Consider the following 27,859-nt stretch of genomic DNA (forward strand, 5'->3'; position numbering starts at 1 on the left):
TATGAACACAACTTTAACCACGAATAACTTCTGAAAGAATGATTTCATCGAAAAATTACTTCCCGCTAAGAAAATCGAAGATTTTCAAAAATCAGGAAGTTATTGTTTTCACCCCGTTTTGCAAAAATCGAGTTTTCATCAGATCTCGACGTTTGAAGGTCACAGGAAGCTTCCCTGACTATCCCCGCGAGGTTGTCACTATGTCTGTATGTGTGTGTGTGTGTCTGTGTGTGTGTGTGTGTGTGTGTGTGTGTGTGTGTGTGTGTGTGTGTGTGTGTGTGTGTGTGTGTGTGTGTGTGTGTGTGTGTGTGTGTGTGTGTGTGTGTGTGTGTGTGTGTGTGTGTGTGTGTGTGTGTGTGTGTGTGTGTGTGTGACTATGTGCCTCGCTTATAATTTTTGAACGACTGAACCGATTGGAACGAACTAAGCGGCGTTCTAAAGAGTTCCCGCAAACTTAAATTTCTTGAGAATTTGAACCGATTCGGACCGATAGATTTTGAGAAATTTTGAAAAACCTCAAAAAAATAAGAAAAAATCATTTTTGAAAGTGGTTTTTTTGGAATATCTTTTAAACGTCTCGATCGGTCAACTTCAAAAACCAATCCGCCCTTAAGCTTGAAAAACCACGTCGATCACCGCTAATCCGGTCAAAATCGGTTGATTCGTTCGAGAGATAGCGTGAACGAAAGAAAACCGAAAAAAGTGTTTTTTTCACATAACTTCGTCATTTCTTCTCGGATCGTTTTTAATGATGTAGAATAATTTCAGAGTTTAAAAAACTGCGTCGATCGCCGCCAAAAACGTGGAAATCGGTTGATGAGTTCGAGAGATATCCTCGACGAAACATTTGGAAATAAGGATTTTTTCAACATAACTCCGGCATTTTTTGGAATAACATTCAAACAGCTCTACTGATCGATTCCAAAAACTTATCAGCTCTTAGCAAACTAAAACCACGTCGATTGCCACCAAGCTGGTCAAAATCGGTTGATTCGTTCGAGAGATATCGTGAACGGAAGAAAACTGGAAAAAGTTTTTTTTCGGGATTACCCCGAAGTTTTCGGTTCGATCAATTATAACCTGAAAATAACTTATGAGGATGATAAAACTGCGTCGAATGGCGTCAACCGCGTGAAAATTGGTTGATCCATTCAAAAGTTATTGCGGTTTGAAAAGTCCAAAAATAGTGTTTTATGAAACTTCTATCAGACTTTTGAGCTGGGAGAGCTCAAATGCATAGAAATATTATTTCTTTGAACTCAGCGAGCTCAAAATATTACATAAATTATATTTTGAGCTCAAAAATCTCAAAAATGTCATAAGTACAATTTTAAGCGCCCAGGAATGGAATTAGCGGGAAGTTGCACGGATGGCCTTTAGGGTGTGAACCGTTTTTCTAATTTTTTTTCACTTTTTTTGCATTTTCTCGAAATCTACCGGTCCGAATTGGTTCCAACTCTCAGGAAATCTAAGTTTGGCGAAGCCCTTTCGAATGACACCAACCGCGATGAAATCTCCTAATAAGTGCAGCGATCTCAATAGTAGTATACTGTCGAATGACACTATAAGAGGTTACATGGGTTTTCTCCGGAAAAAAATAGCTTATTTTTAAGCTATTTCAAAAACAAAATCAAAAAACTAGAAAATCGCGAAATTTTGAGTTTGCATCTTTTGAAAAAAATTTTTTTATTTTTTTTATTTTGGCAGAACTTCGTTATATGATAAAAAAAACTTCTGACCTAAATTTGTCCAAATCGAAAGGGGTCGATTCCAACTATTGGTCGATTTGACATGGAATGACCCAATTAACTTTAGACACACTCAATTTTTTTTCGGTAAAAGTAGGGGAACGATTGGTATTATGTTAACAATAGTTTTTTTGAGTAATATAAAAGTGAATGCAGTTGTCCAGGAGAAAAATAAAAACATTTTTGAAGTGAGAAACAATTATGCCATGAAAAAAAAAAATTTTTTTTTCATCATTTTTTGGAGGTGGGCCATCTTGCCCCAAAAAAAAATTATTTTTGAACTTTGGAAAAATTCCGGTAAATTGAGTCAAAGTTGGACCAGAGTAAATCCTCTTTATAGTAAAAAGCCACGAAAAATAAAAACCGGCTTAGGTGGGCCGTCTTGCCCCACCTTCTCCTATATGCGACGAAAAAGGTCATAGGAAGCTTCCTTGACTACCCCCGCGGGGTTGTCACTATGTCTCTGTGTGTGTGTGTGTGTGTGTGTGTGTGTGTGTGTGTGTGTGTGTGTGTGTGTGTGTGTGTGTGTGTGTGTGTGTGTGTGTGTGTGTGTGTGTGTGTGTGTGTGTGTGTGTGTGTGTGTGTGTGTGTGTGTGTGTGTGTGTGTGTGTGTGTGTGTGTGTGTGTGTGTGTGTGTGTGTGTGTGTGTGTGTGTGTGTGTGTGTGTGTGTGTGTGTGTGTGTGTGTGTGTGTGTGTGTGTGTGTGTGTGTGAATCGCTTATTACTTTTGAACGGCTAAACCGATCGGAACCTACCAAACGGCGTTCTAAAGAGTTCCCTCAACCTTAGATTTCCTGTGAATTTGAACCGATTCGGACCGATAGATTTTGAAAAATTTTGAAAAATCTCAAAAAAACTAAGAAAAAAATTTTTTTTTAAGTAGTTTTTTTGGAATAAGTTTTAAACGGCTTCATCGATCAACTCCAAAAACTAATTCGCCCTTAAGCTTGAAAAACCACGTCGATCGCCGCTAATCCGGTCAAAATCGGTTGATTCGTTCGAGAGATATCGTGATCGAAAGAAAACCGAAAAAAGTGTTTTTTTCACATAACTTCGACATTTCTTATCGAATCGTTTTTAAAAAAATAGAATAATTTTTAGAGCTCAAAAAACTGCGTCAATCGACGCCTAGAACGTAAAAATTGGCTGATTGGTTCGAGAGATATCCTCGACAAAATATTTGTCGAGGATATCTCGAACCTAGTGTTTGGAACCAAGTGTTTTTTTTAACATAACTACATTTTTTGGAATAAATTTTCAAAGGCTAAACCGATCAATTTCAAAAACCAATCAGCTATTAGCATCAAAAAATAACTTCGATTGCCGTCAAGCCGGTCAAAATCGGTCAATTCGTTTGAGAGATAGAAAGAAAGAAAACCAAATAAAATATTTTTTCGGAATTACTCCGAATTTTGTAGTTTTATCAATTCAAACTTGGAAATTCTTCATGAAGCTGAAAAAACTGCATCAAATGACGCCAGTTCAAAAGTTATTGCGGTTTGAAAATTCAGAAAATAATGTTTTATTAAACTCTCATCAGACTTTTCAGCTCGGAAAGCTCAAAACTACGCGAAAATTATATTTTTGAGCTGGAAGAGCTCAAAACATAATAAATGCTATTTTGAGCGTTTTATTACGAAAGTAGCGGGAAGTTGCAGGGATGGCCTTCAGAGTCAACCGTTTTCCTAATTTTTTATTTTTTTTCATGACCGTTATTTAGTTTAGATTGTTAAAATTTTTATTCTTATAATTTTTCGCTGTTTAGAAGCTAATAAAACATTAAAAAATCTTTAAATTTATAATAATCGGTATAACTAGAATATAGAAACTTATAATTTTCTTGAGCCCTTTATCTCTTGTAATTTATAACAGTTATTCATAAAAGATTCTCAATTCTTTAAATTGAGTCGCACACGACTCAGTCTGGTGTAAACTAATTTTTCTTCCATTTTTTCTTGCACACGACTGAGTCTGGTGCCGAAAATGAACCAGTCAGGTTACATTTTTTCCGTGTATCCTTTTCTTTTTTCTCAGCTGTTGACGCGATGTTGTCAAATCTTTATTCGAATAAATGGCTGACGATAAACGAGTTACAAACATAAAATTTGACTTTACATATTTCATAAATTATATCGGTAATGTATTATTATTAAATTGTTTTTATATTTTGCAATAATCCAAGTTTCTTGTGTATAGTTTTTTATCCGTTAATGTTGGGAGGTTAATATTGAAAAAAATAATTAAAGTCTCGACAAAAGTTTGTCCACCATAAGAGCCCGTGTATAAGGAGATAAAATATGTGATTTTAAAAATTTAATATCTAAGTAACTAAACGGTGAATCTTTTTTAAATTTTGGGATTAAATAAATGACGTATTTATTTATACGTATATTTAATTTCAAAGGTCAAAGTTGGAAATTATTTTTTACATTAGATTCGCTCGTACTTCCTTAACACGGTGTATATGCGCACGATATACACAGAGTATACACTAAAAAAGTCCTCAGAACAAAAGTTGTGAAAAAAATTGTAATTAAAAAAGTCAAATTTTGAAAAAAAATTAATAATACATTTTTTTACCATTAGCGTGTACACTAATAATAAAATCTCATTTGAGATAGATACAACACTAAATCTATAAAAAATAAAAGTAAATAACTAAATCATACGATGGAAAAATTAGGCTTTACTTTACAACGACTAATAAAATACATTAAAGTTAATGCTTTATTAAAAACTAACTAAGTATTAAAATTCAAGAAAAATACTTGTTATTAATGACCAACCATGTTAGATGAAAAAAATAAAATAAAGCGCATTTAAAACAATTTTATTGTAACGAAACTTGTGTTAAGAGAATTTTATGTAGTAATTTTTATCCAAAAGTAAGATTTTTTTTTCAAATTACTCAATTAAAATTGGTAGCTTATAATTAAACTTACCTTTTGATCTAAATTTAATTATCCAGAATTTTCAAGATGCTTATCACAACTCAATGTCTTTCACAATAACAATAATAACTAATAATAAAAAGTTTAAATTATTCCACGCTAAACAGTACTATTTCAACGATGGAGAAATTATGTGGATATGATATTTTACATTTAATGAAAACTAAACGTTTTTCAAAATGGCTAACACAAATATCTCTAGTCACGTTCAGTATGTACTAGCTACGTTGTACTTCTTGACGGTAGAATAACTTTTGGATTGAGTACTGGCGTCGGGACAAAATGGTTAAATGCGCATGAGCTAAGTTTACTGCGCATGTCGTCGTAAGCGTGAGACTTGAGAATGTAGATGTGTTAGTATATGAAGAAGAATATTATCGAAAGAATCCAGCCATTATTTGAGAACGCGCAAAGTTGCAGACACATGGAATTATCTGTTCAAACGGTTAATTATTTATTGCTTTATAGTGAATTCGTCATAAATTTTTAGTTAAGTGTTGATTGTAAGTGGTAAACAGTTCACATTACTTAATAAAAAAAAAAAAACTATCGTATCAAAATAAGGTTAGTTCGTCATGTTTTTGTATTAATATAGTGAATGTAGAAGACAAAGAAAATTTTCTGAATTTAAAATAATTAAAAATATTAAATTTATTGAAAATGCACTCAAAGATTTTTTATTCTCTGATCATGCATTTTTTTTATCATAAATTGTTCAGTATAAAATTATTGAACAATTATAAGAATTGATTAATGTCTACTACATTCAGTCTAAAAATAAAAAATAAAAAAGTCTAAAAATGGTCCGATGGATACTTGTGTCAATATATCATACTATTTATAATACAGTTCTTACAGTTATATAAAAATTATTTCCGTTTATATTTTCTTTCAGACATGGATTATACGAAACTCTTTTGTATAATCGAACGAAAAAAAAATGATTTTGTTGTTTACCCTACGAAGTTTGTATATTTTACTGATGACAAAAATGAAGTACGTCCTTTGTCGCGGTCTACAGGTCCAGTAGATAAATTATCAGCGCGGAACGAAGACGGAAAAATAAGACCTATTCTCAGAATACTTGCATGTGGAGGTAAGTCAGGTTTTTACATATTAATCATTTAAAACAAATTACTTTTTAATTTGATTGTTTTTTATATTTATCTATATAATCAAAACTATCCTGTGCTAGATAGATTGCGGATATTAAGTAATTTTTATTTTATTAACGGCAAAATATTTTTATCTTAAATTAATGACTTTATAGTACCTCTTCTTTGCAATTCAAATAATAAACAACAATTTGTTGTTATCAAACAATTTCTAATTTAAATGATTTATCAATGATTTCTTATTCACAGATGATATGGAAACTCTAAAGTAATCTATACATCTAAATAAGAGATTGAAAGTTAGAAAAAGTTTGTCTATCGTTGATGGATCTGAGGGCAATGGCGCTAAAAAAAGGCGAATCGAAATTTCAGAGAAACAAGATGTCAATTTAAAAAAGGTTAGTAAAAAAATTATAATTTATGAAGGCTTATATTTTTATAACAGTTCATGAAGACAAAAAAATACTAAGAATATTTATTTTTTCAGAAAAAGATTAATCAAGCTACGAAGGATGTTTGCAGTCGAGAGGATGGCGCTTTTATGAATTATGTAAAGGTAAATCGTGAGTTTCAATCATAAAAAATTAGCTAGAAGTTAATACATTACTTTTTACATAATACATAATTATTTTAAATATTTAATTACATAACTGAATTTTATATAACAAATGATGAATTTTATATAACAAATGATGATAAGCTGATTACAATATTTTTAATCTAAAACTTTGGTAACAAAATGGGACAATGGAAAGACATAGTTTTAAAGAAAAACATTTTATAAAAATTTATTACTTTTATTTCAAGCAGCTATCTAAAATTTATAGAATTTGAACCAAATAAAAAAATTTTTAATATCCTGTGAGTAGAAAGTTACATAAAACATTTATACAAATCAACATAAATATTTTTTTTAATTTGGATAAATCCGTTATTTATATTATGACCTTTAATTTTCAATAGCCGAGATCTATTGCCAACAAAACAGTAGACAAGCGAATAGTCAAATATAGTGACAATGAAGATGGCGATGGTGAAGAAAATCATGATGTTGATGAACGTTCAAATAGCAGCCAAAATGAAGATGAAAGCTCTAGAATACTTGAAAATTTGCAAAATTTGAGGGCAAGGCAAGAAGGACAAGCTGAGCAGAGTAACGCAGGAACTAGTCATCGAATTGATGAAAGTAATTTAGATGGCCTTGATGAATATGATTTGTTATTGGAAACAACGCTGCCAGTTATAGATGCTGATGACTTGGATCCTATTTATGCATCATCACCAATTATTCCAGAAGAAGATAATTCTGCAATACCTTTAAATGATGATCAGAATAAAAATCCAAATGACGCTGAAAATGGTTCAAATGAGCATGATTCAACTTCAAATGATTCAACATCAAATAATCAACCCTTTGATCAGTTATTTTCTAACTTATGGCCAGAAACAAACAATTCAAACGTTGACCAGGAGAATCCAACAGTAACTGTAAGTATGACAGAGTTGAAACAGTGTTTTAAGGAATTTGGGAAACATTTAATAGGAAATATGCTACAAATACAGAAAGACACGAAAAATAATGGAGAAGAATTTGAGATACCTCCGGTTGTCAACAATAGGGTAATTATTTGGATACTTTTTAGAAACAATCAAAATTCTTTATAATTTGCAAAAAAAATTTTTACAGCAATTTTAATATAGTAAATTGAAAAATTCGTATTTTTTTCTAGTGTGGATGTATTATATTAAAATTATACAAGATCGTAAAATGTATCATTTTCTTGATTACAACTTTTACCCTCTACGCTTTCGAGAATTATTTGAACTTTAAATTTTAAATGATGCTTACATAGACTCGACAATTAATAAATGAGATTTGATAAAAATATTTAATTTATTAGTTATAAGATAGGAATTCTGTTGATTCAAGCATGTTTTGTGACAGTTTTGCACAAAAATAAGTAATATATTTAAATTAATAATTTTTGTGTAAATGTTCTAATAATCGTAATTAATTTTTTATCATAAATCATAAAATACTTTTTTGCTGAAAAAAATATATATTCTTAAAAATTTTTTCTTTCTCATAAGATATTCAAAGTAGCTTACTTAAACTATACATTATGGAAAAGTCAAATATAAAACTTGAAGTTTATTTACAATTAATTATAAATTATGAAATAGAAAAAAATTGTTCGGTAATATAGCTAAAATTGAATCAATGTACTGTAGTGTAAACTAAGATGATAGAGTTTAACTAAGATAATTGTCTAAGTCATGTGTTTACCGAATTTCAAATATTTATTTAATCAGTAATATATAAATTATAATTATTATTTAATATATTATAATCACTCTAAAATATTTCATTGTAATTTTACAGATAAAAATTTTTGGAGTAGATCTTGATGCTGAACAGCTTTACAAAGCTAAAAATGTAAAAACCATGAGACAGTGTGTAAACAATGTTTTCAGAGCATTTTGGCCACTTGAAACCCGAAAAAGATTGGTTTTGTCAGATAGAGCGGGAAAGCCTGCTAACAGCATTAAAATTCAACAAAATGAAATTGAAAAGATCAAAAGTGAGTAGTGTTGATGCAAATTTCAAAAACATAAACTATCCACAATTAATAATCATTAAATTTTTCATTTATTATGATGACACTGACTTAAAAAATTAAGTCAATTCATATTTGATAAATAATCAATTATATTTTGAACTTTATGATTCAATAAGAAGAAATTTTTCATAAAAAAAAATTTCACTATTGCTTTTTTTTTGTTGTAATTGGCTGCGTTCAGGTTTACTAAATTCTGGGTAGGGCTCACTTTATCAACCAAAAAATTAATTTTAGACACATTAAGATAAATATAACTTGCATTGTTTTATTATAGATTTCTAAAAAAAATTATAAAGTTACTTTAAGTTGTTGCTACAAGATATGCTAAAATCTACCAAGAACTTAGTAAACTCGAACGCAGCCAATTGACTAGAACCTCTATTAAAAGAAATTTATTATTAAGTGAATGTTACCTACGAGAAATCGTGAAAATGTTCTTAACCATGATTTAAAAAAAACATTTAAAGTGATTGAAATTGATTGAAAAAATTTAGAGGTTTGATTTTTATTACAATATAAATATGCACTTTGCATTGAGAAATTTTTTTAAAATCTTTTTTTCTAACTAGAGAAAGAAATATCGAAGTTTAAAATACTTGAATTCATAACGATCAAATTAAAATATTATAATAATAATAATAATAATAATAATAATAATAATAATAATAATAATAGCGGTGCTTGTTACGTGGCCTCCTAGTGGCGCACCGCGGGAAACGCAGACCGCAACATCTGGTCTGTAGGCTAACAACGTAACCGGAGCAACGGGCCAACTACCCGTTGCACCATAATATCTGAGTTCCAAAACAGTATAATCTCAGAAGTGCTCCCCACAACCGGTCCTCTTCGGATGAGGACCAGTCATCAGGTGGGAGGAGCACACCGGACCCGATGACTTATGACGACCCCGGCGCTTATAGGATTAAGTTTAAGTGGACGGAGGAGCTTCGCGCCGATCTCTTGGTGTGCTGGCAGAACAGCGAGCCGGAGGTATCAGGGTATATGGCCCGGATGCACACACTTTGGTGTGGCATGCATCCGGAGCACAGACATTTTACGCCCAAACACCTGCGTAATTACGCCTCATACCTTCGGCATAATCGACGATCGCTGCTGCCAAATAGAAGGCTGTCTAATCGGCCTTCATTTCCAGCACCGCTACACCAAGAACGGCACCGTTTCTCCGAGGACAACGACAACCTCTTTACAGGTCGACAAGTGAGCATCTCCAAAAAGATGACTCACTCAAAACAACAGCTCGACACGGTGAACGAAGATCTCCCCACACAGCTTCAAGAGGACTCCACTCTGCTCACTGTCAACCAAGTTGTCTACGGTGCCGCGGCTTCGCTTCTGCCGATAGAGAGAAGACATTTTCTCTCCTTCGAGGCGAAGTTGAAGCTGCGCATCGCTCAACTTGGACACAAAATTGACATTTCTCGGAAACAAGTCTCCCGCATTCAGTGTGTGATAGAGTATGTTAGTACTCAAAGACCGTACACGCCAAAGTTCGTCGCCTGGCGGCAGAACTTCGAAGGCGACATCACACACTGAACAAGAGTACTCTTCTTGTCATCAAAGAAGAGTCTCTTAATAGGTTGCGGGCTCTGGTGGCTTCCAAAAGTCACTAGAGAAAAGGCTGAAGCGGTTGATCGACAACTCTTTGTTTCGATCCAACCCTTCACGCTTTCTTTCACCTAAGACCGCTGTTCCCGAGAATTATCCATCATCTGAGCGAGTGGAAGCCTTTTGGAGTGAATTGTACGGAGATCAACCAAACGTCAACCCGGATACTCCAGCTCTGCACGACTTCGAGGCATTCTGTCGAGAACACCGACGGCAGGATATCGCCGAAGAGAGCCCTGCAGTCAGTGTGCAAGAGGTTCGTAAAGCCCTGAATGGCAGCAAGAACTGGGCTGCCCCGGGTCCAGATGGCATAAACATCTTCTGGTGGAAGAAATTTTCTTCTACACATGCTCATCTGGCCCGGATTTTTACATCATACATTCAGGGCGACGAACCAATTCCAGACTGGCTGGTAGAAGGGCGAACCGTACTCATCCCTAAAAAGGGTGACTTGTCCGACCCAAAGAACTACAGGCCTATCACTTGCTTGAATGCGGTTTACAAGATTTTTACAAAAATCTTAAATAACCGTATCTTGCAGGAGATAGAGCCTGTGTGGCAACAGATATACGAACAACGTGGCAGTAAACAGGGCGTGTCAGGTTGCAAGATCAACTTGTTGGTAGATAGATGCGTCATTCAAGACACAATCTACTACCAACGCAACCTGTCTATGGCCTGGATTGACTACCGTAAGGCATTTGACTCAACTTCACATGAGTTGATTCTCTATCTGCTCAAATGCCTCGGAATCAATCGCCAAACAGTGGGATGCATACAACGTACGATGCAGCTCTGGCGAACGCGTTTTCACATAGGAAGTGGAAATGCATTGCACGTAACCGGAACTGTTCAGTACAAGAGAGGCGTCATTCAGGGAGATTCTCTGAGCCCTCTGTTGTTTTGCATCTCACTGCTGCCAATATCTGTTGCCCTCCGACAAACTCGTGGGTACTCTGCGGGGCTACCGAGTGATCGAGTATACTCGATCACTCACCAACTGTTTATGGATGATCTAAAGATATACTGTGCCAACAAAGATCATCTACAAACGGCCATCAACATCGTAGCAGAGTACACACGAGATGTCGGAATGTCTTTTGGGTTGGACAAGTGTGCGGTCGTACACCTGGCGAAGGGTAAGTGCTCTGATACGGGTGGCGATGTCGAATTAGTGGATGGGAGCGTCTTAAGAGAATTAGACGCCGGAGAGTTGTACAGATATCTAGGGATTGAAGAGCGGCAAATGCATGCCGTCTCTGAAGTCCGAACAACTCTTCGCAGTGAGTATGTTAGGAGACTCCGGAAGATCTGGTCATCAGAACTTTCCGGCAAGAACAAAGTCTCAGCTACTAACATGCTCGCTGTCCCGGTCCTACTTTACTCTTTTGGGATCCTGAAATGGCCTCGAAATGAGTTGAAAGATCTCGACATCAAAACCCGTAAAGTCATCAATATGAATCAGAGCATGCACCCTAACTCATCAGTCGCCAGGATGTACCTCTCCCGGAACATCGGAGGGAGAGGATTGCAGAGCTTGGAGCGGCTTCACGATCGTTTGGTTCTGGGTTTAACATATGAGGTTGCCAATTTCACAGCAGACGAGGACGACTTCCTGATGCAATTTGTTCATAGTCATGAAAATGCGCGGAAGGGGTCGTTCTTGTATAAGGCAGCAATCTACGCGGCAAATACCTTAGGTCTCGGAGAAATAAACGCTCTCATTGAACTCCCGAAAAAGGAGTTCAAGAGCGTCGTCAGGATAGCCGAGGAAAAAAACTCCTCGGTGAACACATGGACAAGTCCATGCACAGCGTGTATTTAAAACACGTCCGTGACCATGGCTTGTCCACCCAGCTGACATTCTCCTTCTTGAAGTCAGCTGGCCTGATGTCCGAGACCGAAGGGTTTATATTTGCCTGCCAAGATGGTGTTATCAACACTCTCGAATACCGTAGCAAGGTGCTCCAGGCGCAGCTTCCGGACACGTCCTGTCGGACGTGTAAACAACATCCGGAGACGCTGATGCACCTTTTGTCGGCATGTCCTGTGCTGGCAAGAGGTGCCTACATACAGCGTCACAATGCTGCCCTGCGAGTACTCTATTATCATCTCAGATATAGCTGCGGTATCGATGAGACACCAGTGTTGCCTTATCTGCCAGGAGATATTCCGCAGGTTGTTGAGAATGACAGTTCCAAAATTTATTGGAACATACCATTCGCAACAACCCGGCGGATTGACCACAACAAACCTGATATTGTGCTCTTTGACAAGGCTACTCGTGACATTTATGTCATTGAGTTTTCGGCCCCAGCCGAATACAATATCTCGGCCAAAGAAGAGCACAAACACCAGATATATCAGGATCTCCTGTTTGAAATTGGCAAACTGTACCCAGGTTACCGTGTCAAGCTCGTCGTTTTGGTTGTCGGCGTCCTTGGAGGGATGAAACAGTCTTTTGTGTCTTCACTTGCGAAGATACCGGCTTGCAGTTCAGCAGCCGTGTCTCTAGCAGTGCGGATGCAAAAGGCTGTCATTTTGGGATCCCTGCGTCTACTTAGGCAAATGAATTTGGCCTGCTGCACTCACTAACCGCCTTGTTGTGTGGAGTGGTGCAGCAGTAATGGATGGCGCTCAGGCTGGGCCCTCGGAGAGTCGGACTCCGGGGAAAACCCCCCCTGAGCAATTAATAACAAATAATAATAATAATGACAATAATACAGTCAATAATAATTTTTAATTCGCAGAAAAATTAACTGTAAGAAACGACTGTTGTTAAAAGATTGATAACGTTGTAGAATATTTTTTTTTCGTAATATTTAATATCCTAGACTTTAGATTAACGTGATTAAAAATATTTTTACATAAAAATTTGTATCGTATCATTATTGAATATTCAATAATAAATATTTATTCACATTCATTTACTAGTAGTTAGCACTCCTCAAAAACATAAAAAGTTGCATTTAAACTCATTATAGAATAAAATTAACTCAATCTTTTATCTACAGAAATCTGTAAGCTTCTCCAAAAAGAATGTAACTTTGACAAAAAAGATCCAGATAATTGTATTGAAAATATAAGGTCCTGGATTGATGTAGTGTTAAAAAATGATAGAAGGCCACCACTGACAGAGGAACAAAGAAAAGCCAGGAATGAAAAAGCAAAGCAGTGGCGAGAACAAAAAAAATTACCCCCAACAGAAGGAGGTAACAATGTAAGCGGTCGAAAAAGACAACGGAAGTCTTCTAAGAGTAATAAACAAGTCCAGAAAACTGTTTAACCACGTAGTTAAAAAAATTAGATATATCTATCCCTAAAAATATAATCTCATTTGAAAACTTTAATATTCTATAGTTTACTTCCGTTATTATTCAGTGCTTTTGGTTCGTATAAAATACGAATCCAAGTTTCTAAAAATCCTCTTAAATATTTTATATTGTCATTAATGTTCTCAAATAGTTTATTTTTATATATTAAAGTGGCTGCAAAATTTTATTAATGAAAATTTTATTTTTTTTTAATTTTTGTATTTTTGCAAAATAGAAAAATAAAAATAAAGATATAGACAGGATTATTTATGCATTTATTATAAGAACGATAAGCTTTATAACGAAACTATAATTGATAATAAAAAAAATCAAAATAATTTAAAAAATGTCATTTTAAATTAAAAATAAGTTTTTTTTTTGGTCTTGTACTATTGTATGAATAAATTTTAATGTTTATACCTTTCATATCTATATATTATGGTTGTTTTGTATGTTGGAACACTGAAAAAACATCAAAAATATAATGCTAATAGTACGTTATCTTTTCATGAAGCCAAAGAACTGTATTGAATTTTATTAAAATAGTAAACGTTCTGTTACTAACACATTAATATATTTTTTTATCGTAATAAATCGGTCTATACATATAGGAATTTCTCCAAAAACTTTAATCTCAACGTAATATGACTACTCATTTGAACTACTAACATTAAGAAATTTCCATGATCGGATCATTCACTATCAAACACAAAAAAATAAAAGTTATTCTGGCCAAATGAATCAATTTAAAAGTTAATTTTCTAATTTATCTTAAACGTTTTGCACGCCTCATAGCGCGAAGCACGTGAGGTTGTGCTTTATACTCCACTCGTCAAGGCCAAGCAATTTTGTGATCTTCAAATGCCTCTATCACGACCATATTACACTTATACAATAATATAAGTACATGTACACCAAAAAAACACTTAAATTAAACCATCTTTTACTTTCTAAAATCATTTCATGTTGCTATTTTGAAAAAAAAACGTTTTGAAAAAATTTTACGTGGACGTCCGGATGTCACCCCATTTTGGATGTACCAACGATTACTCTCGAACAAATTGATATTTCAACACCGAACCTTTTTTATTAGTTTAAGAATTCGATTAACTGGGTCCGTATTTCATATCAGTGGCCTAGTTAACGTATTTCTTTTTTAATTAAATTTTTATTAAAATTCTCTACGATATAACTGTACAAAACCAAACGAACTTTTCTTGTCACGTTAAAACTATGGCGCCACTTGATCAAGTTAGATTTTTTTAGACTGCGTGCGTATATGACAAGAAAAAAGGGCGCTGATATTTAAAAAAAAATACTCTAAGGAATTACTTGATTATAATTTTTTTTTTTTTAATCAATTACACAATTAATTTTTTTCTTAAAAAATGAATGAGCGTTATGAGGCGTGCATTTTTGGATTTTCCTTTTTATTATTTTTTTTTTAATTCCTCGAGATCTTTGATGTTTATAACTGGAATTATCGAAAATTCTTTTACAGCTTACATATTTTGTTTCCTAAAAACTATGTAAGCATACAAATATTCTCGAAGTGAAAATAAAAATAATATCTATCTAACATAGGAAGTATTTAACGCTAAATTGACTACTCTTTACTTCGGCTTCTTTCGATTTAGGTAGAAAAAAAAAACATCATATTCAATCGAACCTATATCTGTCGTTATCTTTGAAATTTTCTCAAAAACAGATGATGTAATAAGTGATCACTTTGACAATTTTTGGCTAAATTATAAACTCCTAAAAATCAATTTCTAGCTAATCTGACATAGAAATGATTCCGTGCACCTGTTTCAAGAAAAATTTGTAAGGTTTTCTTTAAACAATGAAAATTCACTGAAATTAGTTATATTCATTAAATTTTGTTAGAAATTGAAAATGTACAATTTTTAATAGAATTCCATGATATCATTTTTAGTTACCGTCGACACACAGTGTAAATACGATAGTGACATGCGGCGTAAAGGCGATATACACACGGTCTAAGATCAGTATTCAAAATATTTCATGAGACCTACATTACTATTCATCTCCTTAAAATTTTGACAAAATAACTATTTTCAAATTATTTTTTACCGTAAATATTGTGTTATGCTTACAATGTGAATAAACCGTGCATTTACTATAGATGTACAGAGTATTCATAACGAGTACACAGAAGATAATCTCCGTGGATACATTCAATATCATTCCAGGGAAAGTCGGTGTACATATGAAGTAAATAAGGAGTTAAATTTTCAGTGTAATGTAAGTGTCAATAGCTGGTAAATTTTTCACAAATACACGGTGTTAATTGATCTTTTTTTTGGTGTAAACTGAGTGTGATTATTATTACACCGAGTTTACACCATAGCACACGGTGTAAATGGATCCGCTAGGGATGTGATAGTCAAATAACATTTCTGTCTTATCAATAACGAGAGATAGTTGTTTTTTATTCAAAGAATAAGATTTACAAGTATGATTTAAGGAATTATCCTTTCGAGTATTTAAAAGTTTTGAGTAATTTATAATTTCCCTTGGCTGTGATAATACAGTTGTGTGTGTTGATTGATCAATATTTCTGTATAAACTTTTTTTTATAGGATTTTTATAATTAATTTTTATTGCATCGTTATTATTATTATTACTATTATTAATTTCCTGATTACTTTTTAACCTTTTGTTTGCAGTATTATTTAAAATAGATTCTGCAAATAATTTCTTAGATAATTTAGAGTGATTCACTTTCGCTTCCTCTGAATTTATAATAGGTTTGCAAACAGACAGTATTGATATTAGTTTTTCTATCTGAATAAGAATTATTGATAATTCGAGGAAACGTTGTAACGATTCTGTTTTCAAACATTCGTAAAAGATGCAACCTCATCTGACTATGATCATAACGAAATGATTTTTCTACTGGCCAGTCTCCAAGTGCAAGAGAAGTAGCGAATGCAATTGCATAAACACCACAATCTACGTTGTTTGGTTGGAGTTGATCTTTAGGAAATATAGTTTTTGAGTCGAGTGGGAAATTAGGAAAACATCGAGAAAGAAAGAGTCGATTTTTTTCATGTAATTTATTATTTCCCATAGAATCAAAAATATAAATATTGTTTGTATCATAATAGCTATAAACCCAATGAATATTTAAAGCTTTACCAAAATCGTAATCTCCTTCACAACTATGTAATATTTGTATATGATTTTTTTGAATATTCAAAGGTTCAATTAATTCAGGACATTGTACATGCCAGCATTCTCGAACAGCATAACCAAAATTTGAATGTAATACGTATGCAAAATAATCGATATCGTCATCGATTAACATTTCACCATTGCGAATATGAGAAAAATCTAAAGTTTTAGACATTATTAAATAATAAATACTGATATATAAATTATTTAAAAAGTATATATATGAGTAGTTTTCAAAATTTTACTAAAATATAGTGTAATAGCTTGAGATTTTTTATTAAAAACTTTATTTAATTCGGAAATTAACTGCTTACAATAGCAGATTCTGTAGATACAACTGCAATTAAATGGTACAAAATTACTATATCGAATTTTTAGACTGTTTACTAATAAAAAATCAACACTAGATAGCTGATTTACAGCAAAAATTATGAGACAACTGCTTTTGAAAAGCAGAAATTTAGCGCTTGACTGCTGAATACAAGCAGAATTTCTTAAAAAATTACTGCTAGTTAATAGCAGAATGCAAACACTCGACTGCTGAAGGACAGCAGATAGTGCTGGACGACTGCTAATTAATAGCAAAAGAATAGTTAGTAACTGCTTTATGAAAGCAGGAATATTAACGATGTCAAATCCTTGGGTAGTTGACCGCAGCAAAGCGCTGAAAAAAAAAAAAAAATTAGTTACTTAACTCAATTATGAATTGAGAGATTACATTATAATTGTCATAATTTAAGATTATAAATAAAAATTGATGTGTTATTGAACAGTGACAATATTTTATAAGATTGGGTACTTACTTGTAGTGTTTTCAACTTACTCTGATGCTTTGCAAGACAAGTCGGATATTGATGACTAAAGAATTAGTAAAAAGTCAAAGAAAATATGATTATTCAACAAAAACAATAAATATCATAAAAATATTGAATATATAACTAACCTTTTAAAATAAGTTAATTTTATAATTAAGTTGACAATAATTAAGAAAAGTATTACGCAAGTGCGATAAAAAATGCCGCAGTAACAGTTTCAAGTAGATATTAAATAATATTGATACATAAACCTGAAAAAGATTTATTAATTTTGACAGAAAGTGTCAAATAATTACAGATATTTGTCTATTTTGATCATCAATAATTTCTTACAGACTATGATCACTGCCACCTGATGGAATAGTTCAATATAATGGTACCGAATAAGAGTTGGGATCGGCAGCCAGTGCAGCCAGCTGATTAGATAATAATAATAAGATATATACTTACACAGTAGTGACATCTAGATGCGACTAAAAACATCGGAAAAGTATCCATACTGATCTGATGTAAACATAAATACTTATTGGCATCTTCAAATAACTTAAACACGTATATGTATCGTAGTGACATCTGTATGCGACTAAAGAGCATTGCAAATGTGTATATCCAAATTATTATGTTATTATTAGCATGATTAATTAAATTTTGTTAATTTGTTAAATCGTTATTTAAAACTTCCGCTAAATTTGATTGAAGTACCACCCTTGTGGAAATAATTCTCTGAAAAAACTCTTGACAAGTCTTTATAACTCTGAATAAGACTTTTCGAAATTCTTCACATCCCTAACTAAGTGAAGGAAAGACTTAATAAGTCTTCAAAACTCTGCAATACTCTTCAAAAGTCAAATTTTCCCTGCAATTTCGGAATTTCTCAAAGAGTTATTAAGACTTGATAAGACTTGTTCAGTTTTACAGGAAAAGAAGAAAATATTTCTTTTCAAAAAAATTACTTATCAGAATTAAATAAAACTATAAAAAAGAATTAATGCATGTTTTAAAAAAATTTTTTTTAAATAATATTTTCATCACGAAAATACTTTGATGGGCATCGAATCACTCATAGTTGAGCAAGTCAAAACATCAACAGCAAATGAAGTGCACTTGATGTTGGAAACAGATACTACTCAAAGAGTACATCCAATCGGTATTTAATTTGGACTATCAAATATTAAAGTCAACTTTCTAGGTAGGAAAGAATTTTCTATCCACACGCTATCTGCTGGAATTAATTGATACCTAACATATTTTAGTTTACGAATTTACAGTTAGAATCTTTGAGTGTTCTTAGTTTCTAATAGGTGGCATGTGGTTAGAAAATTCTTTCCTACCTAGAAAGTTGACTTTAATATTTGATAGTCCAAATTAAATACCGATTGGATTTACTCTTTGAGTAATATCTGTTTCCAACAGCAAGTGCACTTCATTTGCTGTTGATGTTTTGACTTGCTCAACTATGAGTGATTCGATGCCCATCAAAGTATTTTCGTGATGAAAATATTATTTAAAAAAATTTTTTTAAAACATGCATTAATTCTTTTTTATAGTTTTATTTAATTCTGATAAGTAATTTTTTTGAAAAGAAATATTTTCTTCTTTTCCTGTAAAACTGAACAAGTCTTATCAAGTCTTAATAACTCTTTGAGAAATTCCGAAATTGCAGGGAAAATTTGACTTTTGAAGAGTATTGCAGAGTTTTGAAGACTTATTAAGTCTTTCCTTCACTTAGTTAGAGATGTGAAGAATTTCGAAAAGTCTTATTCAGAGTTATAAAGACTTGTCAAGAGTTTTTTCAGAGAATTATTTCCACAAGGGCACCTATATCTATACACTGCTCGAATAGAATTACTCAGAGAACAACTGACTTTTATAAAGAAAGCAAACCCCAAACAATTTTAGCTCTCTTCGGTATTAACTCTAATTAATAAATAAAACTTAATTAGAAAGTATGATTTAAAATAATACACGTGTGAAAATGTTCGATTGTTAATTCTAGAAATATTATAAATCAAGAAATTTTAACGTTTTTTCAAAGTAAAAAAATTTTTAATTCAAAATTTGTACTTTTTCCGCGGATATTAAATGTTCATAAGATTATAATATATATATATATATATATATATATATATATATATATATATATATATATATATATATATATATATATATATATTATAATGGGTTTTTCTTCACGGGCTGGCGTCGACAGCACCGGGGAGTTCCACCTAAATGTTGGCTCACCTGGTTCGTGACTTGTTGGGCGCCAGGAACTCGACGTTCCACGGTTCGGATCCAGCAATTGATCGTCGTCGGGCGGCAGGTCAACGTCGAAGAGATTTAGAGTTCGTAGAGCGAATCCGAAATCGATGCGGAATTGTTTTGTCGAATAGAATAATAATAAAAAATTGAGACAACAAAAAAAACAATCTGAATACGATCGAACTTAATAATAATGAGTTCTTATTTATTCGGTTAACAATCAAAATGTCGAACTAAGGAAAATACATGACTTCGCTTTATGATCGCCACAACAAAAAAAAAAATTAACAAACAAAAAAATAATCGTTTCACTTATCATATCTTAACAACAAATTTCGAATTTCTCAACGAAACAAATTAAATGTCGCAGCTTCGTATTAACGAATTCAAAAATTAAAAAAAAAATGTTCTAGGCCGCGTTTATTTTCCTAACAGCCAAAAATTCGACCTCATCAATATAGTTAATTATCGTCACTTTCTTCGTAACAAATAAATTTGAGGTTTCAAAAATTTACAAAAATATAATTGTCGTAGCCTTTCTTTCGTAATAACAAATTTGTACAAATTAACAAAAACCTTTGTTTTGCATACGGTGTCGTATTGCGTCTCTAGCAGCAAATTTTGAGTTTCATAACCCCCCAAAAAAAAAAGTCGAATGATCGTAGCAACCGAATTTTAATGATATCAAGATTAAATAACTAAAATGAGAAGAAAAAATAATATTCGGCTTAACCTTTTTTTTTTTGTAATTAAACCAATTTTTAATTGTTGACCAAAATAAGCTACGTGCCTTTACGTCCTTTCGTGAAATAAATAAAAGTAATGAATCAAAAGAAAATTAAAATGAACTGTTTCGCTTTCCTTCGACATAAACAAATCATAAACTTTGGAACAAATTACAATCAGAATTATAACTGTTTCGTATGTCTTTCTTAACAGCCAAGTCCGAAGTTATCAGTCGCATCGATTTGTCGTATATTGATTATCGATGTCACAATCGATCGATCAGTTATCAGTCGCGGCGGGTAAGGGGACTGTCGGTAACTAATGTTACTCGTCGGGTAATACGCGGGACGAAGCTCGAGGTATGATTAATAACTACGCTCGTAGATGGCCCTTGATTCGAGCCAATTTTATTCGGCATGCATTCTCAAATTTTGATATACTAAAGCGACAATATACACAATATTCCTTACACGGATTACAATTTTTGGCACCGAATACCTGGCTGACGTCAATAAAAAAAATTGCGTCTCAAAAGTGTGCAATTTCACAAAACTTCATCAATAATCGAAAAAAAAAAATAAAACAAAACTTAATAATTAATTATAATTCTAAATCGGACAGGTACGACCTCTCCGACCTCGAATTAAGTACGGACTCGGTGAAGTCAACCAGGTGTATTAATAACTGCGACCGCACTTACCCCAGTTCAATCGACTTCTTGGTGAAGATGTGACTCCAGCAGAAAGTGACGGCGTGGCTGACGGCGGCAGAGGTTCTCGGCGATGGCGTCACGAAAATTCCGTCGATGCAATGACCAAACGTATATCGAACTCTCAACTTCTGTCGATTGACAAATAGAATAATTCCCGAGCGAAGTCCTAACCTCGGTTCGATCGGCTCACAAATAAAAACAACTCGTACAATTGAGTAATTCGCCAAGGCGCGGCTGAATTTACGTAAAAATTACAAAAAAAACTTGTCGTTTTGCTTTCGCAACCTGACAATAATTTTACAAAAAAAAAATCAACACTCGTGTCAGTGGCCGGCTCAGAATTGCCGGCTTTTTCGTTGTGCCAGCAATCTGTGGCTTTTCGCTAGCACAGCTACCACGCTGCGCGTCCAATCAGCAGTCTTCGATAAATTTCCATCGTCGATGGTTGGTCGATCCTCACTCTAGTATTCCTTTCGGCGTTTAGGTGGAGCCCTGGTGTGCTCCCAGTGATTCAACGTCCTGTCATTGGTCAGTTCCGATGCCGGGTTTCCCTCGTTGATCGTTGACCCTCCCAGATGTCTCCCGGGTAATTGGTTGCGAACTGAACTGAGGGTTCGCCCGGTCGCTTGTCTCATTCACTCTCTCGCTCACACACTCTTAATTACATTTCTACATCGTAACTTGCCTAGTAAATTGCCTAGTCAGTTACGTTATAATTTGGCGCGGTTCGGCTTACTGTTACCTCGAGCTTCGCATTCTGGCCGGCAACTCTTGGGGCGACACAGGCGCGTCGAATCTCCGCCATCCATCAGCTTGACCAACTAAACTAACTAATTTTCAAAAAAAAACAAATCTAATGCGAAATTTTTAGTGGGGAAATTTCCCACGTCACAATATATATAAAAATTAAAATTTCATTTTTCTTACAGTATCGAGTAATATTAATGAAATTTTATATAAATAAGCCACATATACTCTTTGGTTCGCATTGCTAAACTAAATTATCAATTTGAAGCTTTCCATTCCGTAGAAATTTGAAAAACATTTTAACAATTTTTGTAATCAAGAACATTGTAAATTCAAATTTAATACTTCAATGCTTAATAATTTGATGACAACAATAATAATAATGATGATAAATATTATTATTACTATTATTTTTATCATTAATTTATTGTTACCACAATAATTATTATCAGTATTATCTTCGTTGATATTGTTAGTATTGTCATTATTATTATTATTATCATTATTTGTATTATTATCTATTTTTATTATCATATTTTTGTTTATGAATAACACAATTCGTATAAATCATAATTAACATTTGTTTTGAAAAGAATATCGTCGTTTAAAATTTCCGCTCAATTCGACTGAAACGCAACCTACATCTGTACACCGCTCGAACAGAATCACTTAGACTTTGATTACCTGACTTTCACGAAGAAAGTAAAACTAAACAATTTGAGCTCTTTTAAGTAATGGCTCTAGTCAATAAATAAATTCTAACCAGAAGAGAATATATCATTCAAAAAAGTACATACAGTAGAATCCCGATTATCCGGATCAATTAAAACCAGGGGTATTCCGTATAATCGAAAATCCGGATAACCGATTTCAAAGTAAATCAAATAATATTTAAGTTTTAATAATTTTTTATTATGTAATGGGTTTTGCTTAGATAATAGGATATATAAAAAACGAGCTATAACAATTGATATTATTATTTCAACCAAAATTTTATATTACATAATACCTATGTAATTTAAAATTTTGGTTGGAAATAACTTGTTATAGATTTTTGCCGTAATGAATCACATCTTTTTCTCGCAGCCAAGTCCCTGATGCGCTTCAGTTGTAACAACTGTATGGGATCCGATTCGTCCTGTCTTTCAAACCACTTAAAAGCAGCATCTAGAGCTTCAAAAGCTTCTGCGTGAGATGGTACTTGACATACATCCCCAGTTTCAGTCTCTTCTTCATCTTCTCTCTCGTTACTGTTTAAATCCTCAATGATTTCTTCATCAGTTAATATTTGGAATCCAGGGTCTTCACTATCGCAGTTCAGCCACGCCATAATATTCTCTTCGTCGCACCCTTCACCAATGCTAAGAATTTTCATTGCTTCGGTTATTTGTTTAAAATCGTCGTGTGGTTTAATTGAAGAATCAGATAGAGTTAATTTTAATAATTTATTCCATGCCCTTTTTAATGTTTGCAATTCCACAGAATTCCACGCTTCTACCAGCATATAACAACAATCTTTTAAATTAATTTCTTTAAAAACTTTAACAACGTTTCTATTTCACTGTCGTCTGCTGATAAAAGACGACGCAGTAGCTGCTTTCTGTATAAACGTTTTAAAGTTTCAATGACACTTTGGTCCATAGGTTGCAATATCGATGTTACGTTAGGGGGCAAAAACTTAACCGTGAACTTCCCATTTTCTCGATTTAGTGTTTCAGCGGAAGGGTGCGTTGGCGCATTATCTAATAACAACAATACATCGCCGTCTTTTCCCACGTCCTTTTGAAATTTCTTTACCTCAGGAATAAACGTATTTTCATACCAAGTAAGAAAAATATCTGTGTTCATCCACGCTTTTTGTTGGTTAGCGTAAATTAAGGGTATTTTAACATTCTTGAAGCAGCGCGGATTTTTTGATTTCCCAATAAGTAGCAGTGGCAGTCGATGTGTTCCTTTAGCGTTTGCACAAACCATAACTGTAACTCTGTCCTTACTCACTTTGTGCCCCGGTGCAGCATTTTCACGTCCCGATGCTAATGATCTGCTTGGTAGAGCTTTCCAATTAAGACCTGTTTCGTCCGCATTGTATACAAAATCTAAATCGTATTTTTTTTCATCTAAAAATTCTTTTAACTCGTCTACAAAAGAGTCGGCTGATGCAACGTTAGCAGACAGTTTTTCTCCTTGAATCTCCAGTTCTCGAATTCCATGTCTGGATTTGAATCTTGCTAACCATCCACAGCTCGCCTTGAAAGAAGTATCACCACCAAGTTTTTGATTAAAATCCAATGCTTTTTCGCATAACAGAGGTCCAGATATGGGCTGACCGCATGCTCTCTTTTGTAAGAACCAAGTAAAAACTGTATTCTCCAGAATTTCATTTTGAGATTTTTTCATGACTTTACGTTGCGAACTTCCATCTTCTTGCTCAAGCGCGCAAGTGAATTTCATTATGGAATCAGAATTCTTTTTAATGTCTGATATCGTAGAAGTTCCGACACCATATATTTGTGCCAACTTACTGCCGGATTCACCATTTTTTATACTCTCAATTATCTTCATTTTGTCTTTAAGAGACAACACTACTCTTTTTCGCTTGGACATTTTAAATTTGCAACACAAAACGTAAACAAAAATAAAAGACAACCTTTCAGTTGAACGCTATCAAAGAGAATGAAACAATTACAAACACTATCCCGCAAACAAATGAGAGCGGGAGTACACCGTCGGAGGCGGGAATAAACTTGTCGTAACATGTCTCGTTGTGCCGTCAAAACATTTTTAAATTAATAATTAGAGCCGAGACGAATGAGTCCGGATAATCGGATGTTCGGATAATCGATGTTCGGATAATCGGGATTCCACTGTATGTAAAATTGTTCGATAGTTCATTCTAGAGATTTTATATTAAAAAAGAAACTTTAACATTTTTTATAATTAAAAAAACTGTTGATTTAAATTTTGTATTTTTCCCGCGGAAATTAAAAGTTCAGAATTAAATTAATTATTGCAGGTATTGCTATACTCATAATATGAACGGTTGATTGTTGCTCAATTTTAAAGCTCAATTACGAATGAAAAAACGAATTTGTTTTTCTCATAGTACCAAATAGCAAAAAAAAAACTAAATATGAATTAGCTGCATACTCTCTTAGGTTTTGATTGATCAATTAAATCAATTGAAAACTTTACATTTTATATCAATATTAAAAAATTTCTAACATTTTTTTCCATTATAATTATGTTTATTATTATCTTATGACTAGTATCATCGTTATTGATCTCAGTATTGTCGTTATTATTATTTATTGTCATTATCATGTCGTTATTAATAAATAGCAGATTGCATGGAACTCATAATTAATCTTAAAATCATAATTAATAGATAGATACATTGGAATTGTATATATTTCCATACTCATGATATACTTTACCAATCACATTATGGATAGTTTGCAACACAGATTTGATAGATTTTTCTACTAAATTAAAAATAGTATTTGTCTACACTCAATTTCAGAAAAACAACTTTTCATATGAGTTCTTTTAGGCTTTACTTCCAACACAGAATCAAAAATTCTATATGTGACATATTTGAATTCGAATTACGCGCTCGATTAATAAACGTGACTTCTGGAGAAAAAAACTTACTGACTACTCAGAATAAAATCGATAATTATAGCGCGGGGCATTAACGCCCAGGCTAATGTTTTCATAAGTACAGTGGAAACTGTATAAAGTTACGCAGGTTGTCTTTCTTTTCATTACAAAATTTTTTCTTAGTATACTAACTACTTATGGGTGCTAAAGTTTTAGAACCTACGTAAAGTAAGTATAGTTAGTAGATAAAGTTAAGTGCTACCAACTTCGAAATAACAAAATTCGCCCTAAATTTGTAAAATCTCTCGTAGAATCGAAAACAGGCGCAGGCAAAAATTTTCATATTTGAAATATATTAAATAATTGTTCATACCCAATACTTTTTTATAATATGTGTAAAATCCGTAGATAGAAACTTAATAGAAATAGTGAAAGTGTCAGGTGTCTTGGCAATAATAATGAAATATAGACCCAAATATGTAAGAAGGTTATAATGAAAGGTTATAAGAAAAGAGAATAGAGACACGTTGTCTCACGCCATATGTTGGACGTGTACTTGGCGCGAGACACTAACGTGTCTCCGGATGTATCGTATAATTAGTTTTACAAGAGAATAATTATTGACTCTATTAGTTTAGAATTATTCACGTCACAGTGACATAAAGAAATATCAATTTATTGCTTCATATATAATCTGTGATAAGATACGTTTGCTAAGAAATGTACTGCAATTTTTTTAAGATAAATGTTTTTTAAAGCGATGTACTGAAATCTTCCTCACTATTCAAGTAAGCTGAATAATATTTATTAAGTAATTAAAATTGTACAGTTACGAGAAATAAAATTAGCTTTTTATAGGGCGAATAATTAATTAGGGCGATACAATTATGTATCAATTATGATTTTGATGAATATTCTATTGAAAATTTCTTTTAGTTGAAAAAATACTTCTTAATCTAAATATGCTTTCGACAAACTTCTGAAAAAGATTACCCTATAATAATTTATAGAGTTATTTTTATCGTTAATTTTTGTTTAAATTTTTAACGATCTTTCAATATCTTTTATAATTTCGTTTAATTTAAATAATTTAGGAAACCATAGAAAAACTGAATTACTAATTTTTATTTTTTTTTACAGCAAAAAGATGAGGACGAAGGCGCCAGTTCAATTACGATAGACCACTGTGGAAGGATTTATTTTTTTGTAAACAAAATAACGTTTTTGATAATGAGTGATGCATTAACTTATAAAATAGTTGTCAAAAAAAATTCTTGTTTTTTTTTTTTTTTTCATAATTTTTCTTCTCTGTTTGAGTAGACTATGTTGTATGTTATATTTTTATATACCAAATAAAATTAGATTTAAAAATATTGATATTACTAACACAGATAAAGTCAATAAATGTATTTGTAGAATAAGCTATGGAAAAATATTGCCAATTTCTTAGGGTCTTTTGTTTTTATAAATGTAAAAATTGGATAGTACATTAAGATTAGAGTGTAAATATACAATGGTATTGGTGTGAATTTAATTGTAACAACCAACATGCTGAAAATAAAATTAGATATTTTATTCTGAATAATTTTGTATCAATAACTTATATTCAAATGCAATAAAGAAAAATAACTATTGCAACAGTCAGTTTTGTTAATATATATGTACCAAGAAAAATATAAATAATTACTATAAAATTATCAGTGTAATATTTGACTCAATTTTTTTCAATCGATAATAAATTCAAAATAAAATATATTCTATTACTGTGTAACAGGAAAGAAGATTAATTGTCAGTAAGTTAAAATTTTCGATAAAATAAAACATAAAACCTTTGTAGAATTATCTCTATTGCAACAGTGTAATTGTTTCTTTAAGAATATTTAATTGACTGAATAGTTATTGCTCAAGAAGTCTTTTTAATACTTGAAAACTCTGAAAAAGTCTTTCTATTTTGCTTAATTCATTTAATTAAATAAATCTGAAAAAGTCTTAGTAAGTCTTTATACCTCTTTTCAAAAGTCCCAAATCTCAGAGAATATTTGACTTTTTCAGAGTTTGTCAGACTTAGTCAGAGTTATTCACCAAAAATAAGACTTTTTTTGTCTTTTTCAGAGAAAGTAAGACTTTCAAAAAGTCTTATTCAGACTTCTGAAGACTTTTTAAGAGTTTTTTCAGAGAAATTTTTCCATAAGGGTTTTGTTAAAAATATTTAAAATGGTGTACTCTACAGAAAATCTAGTAAGACATTTATTTCATTATTCTATTTTATAACTAATTTCTACTATTTTTATTATTATTAACTATTTTCTATCAATTTCTTAGCTTAATAATTCAAAAAATGGATTTGAGTGCTATCAATAAAATCAACAACTTACCGAACTTTTTACCAACTAAAAAATTTGAAGAAATGCAACTGAACAAAATTTA

At 32.5% G+C, this 27,859-nt stretch overlaps 1 protein-coding gene across 1 annotated transcript in view; it reads right to left on the bottom strand.

Moving 5' to 3' along the window:
* Nucleotides 1-4,781, bottom strand: part of LOC141524116 (uncharacterized) — a 43,855-nt gene extending 39,074 nt beyond the window's left edge. Inside the window, exon 1 of the mRNA XM_074237775.1 lies at nucleotides 4,691-4,781. The gene's annotated coding sequence lies outside the window, so the exon portion shown is untranslated. The remainder of the gene's footprint in view (nucleotides 1-4,690) is intronic.
* Nucleotides 4,782-27,859: the final 23,078 nt, after the last annotated feature.

This window comes from Cotesia typhae, unplaced genomic scaffold (assembly GCF_013202065.1).
Source record: "Cotesia typhae breed Kobodo isofemale line unplaced genomic scaffold, CoteBio_Ctyphae contig_22, whole genome shotgun sequence".
Classification (NCBI taxonomy): Eukaryota; Metazoa; Arthropoda; class Insecta; order Hymenoptera; family Braconidae; genus Cotesia; species Cotesia typhae.